This window comes from Muscardinus avellanarius, assembly GCF_963383645.1.
Source record: "Muscardinus avellanarius genome assembly, chromosome: 2".
Taxonomy (NCBI): domain Eukaryota; kingdom Metazoa; phylum Chordata; class Mammalia; order Rodentia; family Gliridae; genus Muscardinus; species Muscardinus avellanarius.
Window position 1 is genome coordinate 16,523,779 of NC_137787.1, and position 11,813 is coordinate 16,535,591.

Below are 11,813 nucleotides of genomic sequence, written 5' to 3' on the forward strand. Positions count from 1 at the left end.
GGGACAGTTTCCCAAACCATAACATCTTCTTCCAAACCGTAACACTTATGATGACCAGCCCCTGCAACCACCATAATTAACTAGAACTAAGAAAACCAGGCCTAAAGCATGGGTAAGAAAATACACAAAACTAAACCTTAGCTAGGCCATAGTTGCTACACTGAAGTGCGCTGTCGAAATTGGAAGCATTTTTTAGTAAACTTAGGTTCAACGTACTAAGTACTGAGTCTAGAACTACACGAGAAGACAGCCCACCCAGCCCTGAACACTAAGGATGTGAGGCCGCAGGGCCTGGTGCACAGCAGGTCATCAGGACAGGCTGCGCTCACTGTAAAATCATGACGTCGACAAAAACAGCGGCGTGGACCTAATTCCTATTCAAAGGGCATATCGGGGAGACCAGAGTGACCCCAGATAATGGAGGGGAAACCTCAGCAAAGCTAGAATGGAAGGGTAGGAGAGGAAGAAGGCTGAGGTTGATTAATGGAGGAGCTACACTCGATTATGTGTATAAGTGTGAATGTAGCGTGGTCTACCTGCACACTCATTGTGGGGAGGGGGGAAGGGGAAGTGGTGGGGAGGAAGAGGACACCAAGCATTGTCTGAATGTATGCCATTTTCAATATGATCAACATGAAAATTTAAAAAATAGATGATTAAGTAAAAAAAAAAAACAAAGAACCTCACGCCATATGTATTGGGATAAACCCAAATGCTATTACGTATTTATTTATTTATTTGTTTGTTTGTTTATTTATTTATTTATTTATAATACTGGGGATTGAACCCAGGGGAATTCTTCCTCTGAGCTATACTCTTTTTTTTTTTTTTTAAACAGGGTCTCACTAGGTTGCTGAGAGTCTAAGTTTCTGAAACTGGCTTTGAACCTGCTATCTTCCTGTCTCAGTCTCCAAAGTACTGAGATTACAGGCATATACTACCACCACTGGAAAGTGCTACTATTTTTATCTGTTTTCCTTGAACTTCTCTGACTTTAACAGAGAAACTGCTATTTAAAGCAAGCTATGACATCAGCTATTAACATGGCTTTAAAATTCAGTTTTAGCTTTTTCTTTTAAAGGACTCTTCTTTACTGTAACAGAAAGCTATGATTTTCTTCTCAGACTCCCACTGTTTGATGGAAATTAGGCTCCCTCCATTGTCTGCTTCATAAAAGGCTCTAGTAATGACAAGCCCCAGTGCATTCAGTCCTAGGAATCTGTCTGCCTGACTTTGTAAAAGTGTAAGGGCTTTCCATCCAATTCCTATCAAAACACCAATGACATTTCCCATAATAAAACAATCCTAAAATAAATGGAGAGCCTCAAAAGTCCCTGAATATCTAAAATAGTTTTTTGGAAAGAAGGATAAAGCTGGATGCATCGCACTCCCTATCGAATGGTATTATAAAGCTATAGTAATCAAAACGGTAGGGTCATGGCAAGTAAACAGACACATAAACCAACAGCACAAAATAGAAAGCCCGGAAATAAACCCTTGTATCTGTGGTCGACTCATCTTTGACAAGGATACCATGGAAATGGTGAAAGGAGAGACTCTTCAATAAGTAATGTTGGAAAGCCGGGCATGGTGGTGCACACTTGTAATCCCAGCATTTGAGAGGCTGAGACAGGAGGATCCCGGTTCATGGACAGCATGAGCTACTTAGTGAGGCCCTTTGCAACTCAGTGAGACCCTGTTTCAAAATAAAGAATAAAAAATAGGGTTGGGTGTGTAGCTCGGAAACAGAAGGTCCCTGGGTTCCATTCCTAGTACCGCAAAAATAGGGGGTCAAAGGAACTTAATAAATAATTTTCCAAGGAAGACATACAAATGACCGAGAGGTCTACAAAAAGACACTCGGCCTCAGTGACCACCAGAGGAACGCAAGTTAAAACCACCGTGAGCCACCAGTTCACACGTGTTGGGTTGGATGCTACCAAAAAGATGAGAAAACAAGTGTGGTGGAGGGTCTGGAGACAACGGGGCCCTCGAGGAGCGCTGGTGGGCATGTGAATTGATTCAGTCATTTTGCAAAGCAGTATGGAGGTTACACTAAGAAGAAAACACGGGCCAGCAATTCCACCTCTGCGTACAGGTGATTGAAATCAGCACGTTGAATGGACATTTACACTGTTGTGTTCACTGCAGTACTAGTCACGAGAGCTGAGGTGTGAAACAACCCAAGTGTCCATTTGCAGATAAAAGATAAAGAAATAGTGGTACGTCTACGTAGCGGAATAGTATTCAGCCACAAAAAGGAAGGAAATTGTGCCATTGGTAACAAGATAGATGCAACTGGAGAATATTACGTTAAGTGAAATAAACTAGACACAGACAACAAATATTGCCTGATTTCACTTATATATATATGGAATCTTTTTTTTTTTTTTCAGTACTGGGGATGGAACCCAGGGGCATTCTACTCCCAAGCTATACCCCAAGCCCTAGTTTTTATTTTTATTTTTTATTTTTATTTCTGGTGGTACTGGGGATGGATCCCATGGGGCTTTTCTACCTCTGGGCTGTACTTCCAGACCTATTTCATTTTTTATTTGAAACAGGATCTTGCTAAGTTGCAGAGGGCCTCACTAGCAGCTGAGGCTGGCCACAAACCTGCGATCCTCCTGTCTCAGCCTCCCAAGTACTGGGATTACATACGTGGCCACCATGCCTGGCTCTATGTGGAATCTAAAAAGATCAAAATCACAAAAACAGAGAGGAGAATGGTGGTTGCCAGGGGCCGAATGTGGGGAAAATGGAGAAAAGCTGGTCAACGGGGACAAATTGTTAGTGAACTGATAAAAAATCCTGGCAATCTGAAGCCCAAGTGAGGTAGTGACAGATATGTTATTTAGATTGTGATAATAATCATTGCAAAAAATGTATATATCTATCAAACCATCACAACGTATGCCTTGAATCTAAAATTAAATAAGAAGGAAAGATGAGGGCTCAGAACAGGAAAGAAGATCAAAGTTAGAGTGGGCAGCCTTAGGAAATCACCTTGTTGCTAGTTTCAGAAATATGTGCTATTTTAAAATGACCAAAAAGTTTTTAAGAGACCAAAAATATCTTTTAAAAGTTCAGTGTTAGCCGGGTATGGTGGCACCACCTTGTAATCCCTGTACCTGGGAGGCTGAGACAGGAGGATCGCACAGGTTCGAAGCCAGCCTCAGCTACTTAGTGAGGCTCTCAGCAACTTAGTGAGACCCTGTTTCCAATGAAAGTATTAAAAAAAAAAAAAAAAAAAGGTCTGGGAGTATAGCCCGGAGGTAGAAAAGCCCCTGGGTTCCACACTAGTACCACAGAGGAGGAGGAGAAGGATTGGCTGAGGTGCTCTGGGGCAGAGTCCACGTGAGGTCTTGCCTGGGGGAGGCCATCCCAGAAGGAGCAGGGGGGGGGGGGGTTTGAGCAGGAGAGGCGGAAAGCCAGGCAGCTCCAGCTCTCCCCAGGCACCCTGTGGGCCCAGGCAGCGGGCCCGCGGCCCGCGGAGAGAGGGATGCGGTCCAGCCCCTGGCGGATGCAGGGCGGTCCCGAGGGTATTGAGTTCACGGGGCTCCCACGCTTCCCTAAGCACGCGACAGAACAGACACCCAAATCCTTTTGAGCTGCGGAGAGCGCTCCAGCGAACCGCAGGGCGCCAGGCGGTGGGCGGTGGTCCCGGGCGGGCGTGGTATCCAGCCTCCAGCGGAGGAGGCAGCGTAGGCGGGGCGGGAGGGGAGAGGGAAGAAACTTGACCCCAGTAGCTCTTCTTCTTCTTCTTCTTCTTCTTATTATTATTATTATTATTATTATTATTATTATTATACTTATCAATAGGCGCACTTTATTCACTCGTAATGAGGTCCTGGCATTGTTTGACGTCGTTTTCTTTGGCTTTCTCTTTTTCTTGGTCTTTTTAAGTTAAAAACAAAACCACGCATTTTCAGGCCTCTAGGGGAAGAGCGCCACGGCCTCCGACTGGCGCACTGCCACCTGGTGGCAGCGCTTGGGATTGCAGGCAAAGAGCTTTGGTGACTGGGGTTGGAGAATGTCCCTCCACTCAGGCTGGGGGGCTCTTCTGCCGCTGAAAAGAATCCAGGACAGGTCAAAAGCAAGCAAAGCTTCATCAGGACAGCAAAGGTGTGCACAGCCTGTGGGCAAGGCGCGGGTACCCTCGCCTCTTGAGAAGAGGAGAGGAGAGGAGGAGGAGGAGGAGGAGGGGGAGGAGGAGGAGGAGGAGGAGGAGGAGGAGGAGAGGAGGAGAGAGGAGGGGAAAAGAGTAGAGGAGTAGAGTAGAAGAGAAGAGAGGAGAGCGTCACACCCAGGTTTAGTTCTCTGATCACGTGCATGATTTTCCTGGAAAGAAGCATGCAGGTTCCCAGCAGGGGTCTTTGTAAATCAAGTCCATGACAGTCATGTGATATGTTCAGAATGTTTCCTCTGGGTTAAGCGGTCTAGCTGTGAGTCAGTTGTGGGTGCGTTTGGTAAATCCTTGTATCTGGTGACGTTTATATTGGTTATGTCTTTGGTTGACCTGTTATAAGCACACACTGGAGGCTTTGTTCATCTCACTAAAAGGACAAGCATGACTGGATATGCGCATAGACCTGGTCTCTGTCTCTTCCCCCTCCCTGAGAGCCCTCCTATCTCCTTTTACATAATCTACCTACTCATATTGGATTTTATAGGGGGAATAAAAACACTGGAGCTCTGTTTCTGAAAAGCAATTCAACATGTACTTTGACATGTCCTCGCCTCTCTATTTCAGAAGCTCTTTATAGGGAAAGATTCGGGAAATTTGGTTTCTGGTGGCAGAGGCCGGGTCTCCTTTTATGTATATGGAAATAAACCTAAATTTGCCATGGTTCTCTCTCCTCATCAATTCGTTTTCTTAGTAAAATAATAGCTTTTTAAAGTTAGTCATTGAACCAAGCATGAAGGCACACACTTGTAATCCTAGTACTTGGAAGGCTGAGACAGGTGGATCACAGGTTCAAAGCCAGCCTCTGCGACCTACCAAGGCCCTCAGCCATTTAGTAAGACCCAGTTTCAAAATGACAAGTAAAATAGGGCTGGGGGTGTAGCTCCGAGGTAGAATGCTCCTGAGTTCAATCCCCAGTAAAACACACACACACACACACACACACACACACACACACACGCGCGCGCGCGCGCGCGCGCACAACTTATACTTAAAAATTTATACTTAAAAATTATTAAAATGGTTATTTTTATATGATGTCTACTTGGGGAAGCAGACTGAGGATTGAACCCAGGGGCATTCTACCTTCATGTGACACCCTCTTTTTATTTGTTATTTTGAAACAGGGTCTCAATAAGTGGCTGAGGCTGACCTCTAACCTGTGATCCTCCTGTCTCAGCCTCCAAAGGACTGGCCTTGCCGGCCAGTGCCACCATGCACAGGGACAGCAGGCATTTTAAAACATTTAATAAGTCACCAGAAACATCAAGATACATCAAACTTCATTTTTCATACTGATATTATAATTACTAACATGTTATAGTGGGTTTTTCTTATTCATCTTGCTTCTGAAAAGGATGGTCTCACAATCTGTTATGCCAAATCAGAGAGATTGCCAAATTACTACACTCATGAGAGACAAGTGGCTTAGAAGCATGCTGACTGATTCAGTATCGCAATCCATCGATCACACTTTGAGTAGTCACTTTCAAAATGTCAAATGAGAATGAATCAACCTGTCAGTTACCATCAAAGGAGAAAGAAGCTTGGCTTTTATGTCTGTTTCTAAAAACAGGCTCTCTGATAGAGTAAAAACTTAATTTAATGTCCCAAACCCATGGACATGGGATGGCCTGACTTATCACTTTGGCTGGAAAGGACAAACATCTTGTCTCAGGACCTATCCAGCCAGGCCCCACATCCCTGTGGCTTGGAAGAGTAAACTAGTCTCATGCTTTGAGAATGAGAAGACAAGGCCTGGAAGATTCCCTCGAGAATGGGAATTTTCCAAGAGAATGGGCCAACCTGATTACAATAGATGGCCTACACCTAACACCATTAAGACATCTTTAGTGATCAGAGGAAGGACTGAGTTGAGGGTCAGACTAAATTCTAGAAGGCCTTTTTCCTCCTTCAGTCAGATCGCCCCATGATTGTCTACATGATATTTTTTATTGTTAATCATTGCTTTAAAAACTTCCCAGGAAGCTGGGTGTGGTGGTGCACACTTGTAATCCCAGCACTTGGAAGGCTGAGACAGGCAGCATGCATGCCCAAGACAAGCTTCGGCAATTTAGGGAGACTCTGTCAATATAAAACATAAAATAGATGTTGACCACATAAATAGGACTAAGATCAAAAATCATATGATCAGGGGGCACGCCAGAACCCCGAAACAGCCGGGGCCTGGGTCGCGGGACTCTGGGCCCCGGGCCAGACCGCGCATAGCACGCCAGACCCCTGAAGAAACTGGGCCCAGTAAGACCCTGGGTCCCGGGCAGGGGTTGGGCGGGGCATTCCGGACCCCGGAACAGCTGGGGCCCAGGTTGCAGGACTCTGGGCCCCAGGCGAAGTAGTGCAGAGCACGCTGGACCCACGGGGAAACCGGGCCGGGTCACAGTGCTACTGAGTGCCTGATCCCACTACCTCCTCAAACCACACAAAAAAATATCGGAGAGGGGTTAAGAAAGCCATAGAGGATGCCAGGATACTGGAGATGCAGACAAAACTTATCCAAATGCACTGGAACTTATAGAAAATTTCCCCGTGAAGGAGGACTGCTGTTTCTCTATATTGTTAAGAATCTTGGACATCATCTGTAAGGAGAGAGTTTAGCAGAGACCAAGGAGAAAGGCAATGTTGAAAGCGGTCTCTGCGATGGCAGTGGAGACTTGTATTCAGGAGAAGCAGAAATCGGATCCTACCAACCTTATTTTTTTTTTGAGAAATTACACCAAATGTCGAATGCTACCGTCACGCATGCTTAGGAACACTGGACAACATTCAGAGTGGAAAAAGAGCTTGGGAAAGATTTGAAATGGTGGAGGCAGTGGCAATGGCAGTGGCCAGTACTCAGGGGAAGCAGAGATCTGATGAATTACACCTCAAACCTTTGGAATAATAACCCCAGAGGCAGAATGCTACCACCACACACCCTCGAGAACATGGGACAATTGGTTGGGTGAAGAGGGTGCCGAGGAGTGAGGCCGGCGATGGACACAGCAAAGCTGGGATTGGAGCCTGCCGTGAGGCAAGGCCAGTGCTGGAGACTCTGAGGCCGGGATCAGAGCCTGCCAAGGGGTTAGGCTGGTGCCGGGGCCAACAAGGCCGGGATCGGAGCTCACCGTGAGGCAAGGCCAGTGCTGGGGCCTCCGAGGCCAGGATCGGAGTCTGCTGAGGGGTTAGGCCAGTGCTGGGGCCAGCAAGGCTGGCATCAGAGTCTTCTGTGAGGCAAGGCCACTACTGAGGCCTCCGAGGCTGGGATCGGAGCCTGCCGAGGGGTTAGGCTGATGCCAGGGACAGCATGGCTGGGATCAGAGCCTGCTGTGAGGCAAGGCTGGTGCTGTGGCCTCCGAGGCCGGGATCGGAGCCTGCCAAGGGGTTAGGCCGGTGCTGGGGCCAATGGCTGGCATCAGAACCTTCCGTGAGGCAAGGCCGCTACTGAGGCCTCCGAGGCCGTGATTGGAGCCTGCCAAGGGGTTAGGTTGGTGCTGGGGCCAGCAAGGCCTCTGAGGCCAGGATAAGAGCCTGCCAAGGAGATAAGCCGGTGCTGGGGCCAATGGCCGGCATCAGAGCCTGCCGTGAGGCAAGGCTGCTACTGGGGCCTCTGAGGCTGGGGCTGGAGCCTGCCAAGGGGTTAGGCCGATGCCGGGGCCAGTGGCCAGCATCGGAGCCTGCCGTGAGGCAAGGATGGTGCTGGGGCCTCCGAGGCCGGGATAAGAGCCTGCCGAAGGGTTAGGCCGGTTCTGGGGCCCGCGGCCAGCATCGGAGCCTTCCGTGAGGCAAGGCCGCTACTGAGGCCTCCGAGGCCAGCATCGGAGCCTGCCAAGGGGTTAGGCCAGTGCTGGGGCCAGCGAGGCCGTCATCGGAGCCTGCTGTGAGGCAAGGCGGGTGCTGGGGCCTCCGAGGCCGGGATTGGAGCCTGCCGAGGGGTTAGGCCGGTGCCAGGGCTAGCGTGGCCGGGATCGGAGCCTGCTGTGAGGCAAGGCCAGTGCTGCGGCCTCCAGGGCTGGGACTGGAGCCTGCCGAGGGGTTAGGCCAGTGCCAGGGTCAGCGTGGCCGGGATCGGAGCTCACCGTGAGGCAAGGCCAGTGCTGGGGCCTCTGAGGCCAGGATCAGAGCTTGCCAAGGGGTTAGGCCGGTGCCGGGGCCAATGGCCGGCATCGGAACTTTCCGTGAGGCAAGGCCACTACTGAGGCCTCCGAGGCCGGGATTGGAGCCTGCCAAGGGGTTAGACAGGTGCTGGGGCCAGCAAGGCCGGCATCGGAGCCTGCTGTGAGGCAAGGCCAGTGCTGGGGCCTCTGAGGCCAGGATCGGAGCCTGCCAAGGGGATAAGCCGGTGCCGGGGCCAATGGCCAGCATCAGAGCCTGCTGTGAGGCAAGGCTGCTACTGGGGCCTCCGAGGCTGGGATCGGAGCCAGCTGAGGGGTTAGGCTGGTGTCAGGGCCAGCAAGACTAGAATCGGGGCCTCCCATGAGGCAAGGCCGCTGCTTGAGCCAGCGAAGTCTGGATCAGTCCACCGGGTAGCCAGGCCACTACTGGGGCCGTCAAGAGTGGGATCGGTACTTGCAACGCGGCATGCACAGAGAAATATCACAGAAAATAAAAATCAGATGCTTCCCCTAATCAGCAATAACTAGGAGGAAAGGGGCAACAGGAAGAGGTCAAGTTATAGAAAGGGCCCTATAGTGAAGCAACTAAGGTGACCAATCAGAGGGTATAGAATAGGGGAGGATGGAGCCTCTTTAAAATGCAGGAGGTACATAAACAAATGTATCAAAGTGAATCACCAAACAAGCATGGAGGGAGGGGGAGGGAATGGGATGGGGCTGGATGAGAGCTAATTGCATGATGTGTGCTTGTATATCCTCTCAAGTCTTATTTTCCAATGTGATATATGATTACAATGCACCAATAAAATAAAAAATCATATGATCATATCAATAGATGCTGAAAAGCATTTGACAAAATCCAACTTCCATTCATGTTAAAAAAAAACATTGCAGAAAATTGGAACTGAAGGAACGTATCTCAACATCATTAAGGCAACATACAATAAACCCAAAGTTAACATCATATTGAATGGGGGAAAGCTGCAGGAATTCCCTCTAAAATTAGGAATAAGACAAGGATGCCCACTATCTGTACTTCTCTTTTTTGTGTGATGGCCCAGTGTCATGACCAATTGCAAAGAGGAATTTATAGTCCACCCCCAAAGCCATTAGACTTACTTTTTGTTGTTGTTGTTGTACTGGGTATTGAACCCAGGGCATTCTACCTCCGAGCCCCCTTTAAGTTTTCTACTTTGAAACAAGCTCCTGCTAAGTTTCTGAGGCTCTTGCTAAGTTGCTAAGGCTGATCTTAAACCTGTGATCTTCCTATCTTAGCCTCCCCAGTGCTAGGATAACAGATGTGCACGAGGCCTGATTGCAGGTACTTTCTTTTTGTCATATATCAGACCCTTTCCATTTCTGTTCAGAAAGACTTGCTGATTTTGCACTAGATGATGCAACTCTTCCTTGTCAGGCAAATAGATTTCCTTTTGTTTTAAAATGCTATATGATAGCTGGGCGTGGTGGTGCACGCTTGTAATCCCAGCATTCAGGAGGCTGAGACTGGAGGATCTTGTTTCGTGGACAGCCTCAGCTAATTAGTGAGGCCCTCTGCAACTTAGTGAGACCCTATTTCAAAATAAAGAATAAAAAATAGGGCAGGGGGTGTGGCTCGGAGTTTGAATGCCCCTGGGCTCCATCCCCAGACCTGCAAAAATAATTTAAAAATAAATAAATAATATGGTATATGATGATCTTTCATTCTATACCATACGTAAGGATACTTAATGCAGAATCAAAAGCAATTATTGTAAACCTTTAAGGATCACTTATAATAGGGACTGGAAATTTATGTGCCTTTGGGGGCCAGGCAGTTGACCCAAACAGAGAGAACTGGGGACAACATGGAGACAATGGGGAGACTTGCAACCCGGAAAGTACCCTCCTTTTCCAAAGAGAAGCTGATTCTTGGCTCCAGGAGAGGGCCCATGTGGCTGCGCTAGTCAGCTGGCGAAACATCTTCTAAGAATTCACTTAGAAAAGCCAGAGATCTGTATCTTAATGTGAACATCCTCAAGGGTTCAGGGGCTAAGTGAAACACACTGCAGACTCAGAGCATTTTAGACATAGCTGGGCATTAGAGGACCGGCCAGCCCGCAGGCTAAGGAGGAGACAGATAGATGCAGGTGTTAAGGTATAAAGCCAAGTGCTATTAATGAAGGAGACTCAAGGTCGATAAAGGGCACGAAGAAATTAGGAACCCCCCGAAGGAGCTACCTCTTGGCTCCTCCTACCAATGCAGTGTGTGTCAGATATTTCTTAGAAACATGAAAGTGTGTGGACTCTTGTCCGCAGCATTCATAGAGAAGCAAAGTGGCCCAGACAGTATGCCCATGGTGGCTTCCTGTTTCCTGTCAGAAGATCGTTCCTACATACAGCTTAAGACTTTCTGATAATCAACAGTGTGCATTTTTAAGCTTTTTTTTTTTAAAAAAAAATAAAGAAGAACTAATAAATATGACTCTCTCCCAGAGTGGAAACATTTGGCTGTTTAAACCCAGAGGTGGGCATGTAAAATGGAATCACCATAATGGAAAAGTTTGTGGTTCCTTAAAAAACTGAATTTAGAAATACATACACACACACAAAAAGAAATACAGTCGAATTTGGCAATTCCATTCCTGGTGTGTGTGCGTGTGTGTGTGTGTGTGTGTGTGTGTGTGTGTGCGTGTGTGTGTGTGTTGCTGGGTATTGAACCCAGGGGAGTTCTACCTCTGAGCCACACCCCAGCCTTATTTTATTTTATTTATTTATCTTTAGTTCTGAAACAGGGTTTCACTAAGTTGCTGAAAGTCTCACTACATTGCCAAAGCTATCCTCGAATCTGCAATCCTTCTGTCTCAGCCCCCCAAGTACTGGGATCGCAAGCATATGTCACCATGTCTCGCTAGTTTTTAGTTTTAAAGCAGGGAGGGGTTCTCAGACTGCGCCCCAGGGCGGATACTCGTCAGATTGCTTCCCGCTTCTGCCTGGAGGCGCACTAAATGAAACTTTAATCACTTACTGGTAGACACTTAGAATGAAAGATACAGGCGGAAAGGAGATGCGTAAATGGAAGGAACCATACCCACGGAGCGCCTCTAGGTGCCAGGCATCCTTAGAGATTCCACAGATGCTTCTCTTCCAGACTAAACTATTCTTAAATAATCATAACAATAGAAAATAAATGCTTTTTCTTTGGTATTGGGGATTGAAGCCGGGGGTCATCTACGCTCTGAGTTATACTTCCAGCCCCTTCCCCTGTTTTTTGTAAAAGAGTCTCACTAAGTTGCTGAGGCTACCCATGAACCTGCAATCCCCCGTCTCAGCCTCCCAAGTACTGCGATGGCAAGCTGGCGCCATCATGCGCAACTTGCAAATAATTATGACGAAGGGCAGATCTTTATGGCACTATTAGAGTGTCAGCATTTTCAGAAGGTGCCAGAGCAGCCAGGTCATGTCTGCGTGAGAGGAAGGAGGAAGGAATGCTCGAAAATATATTCATACTTCACAAAGCTCCTGAAAAATCATGTCTG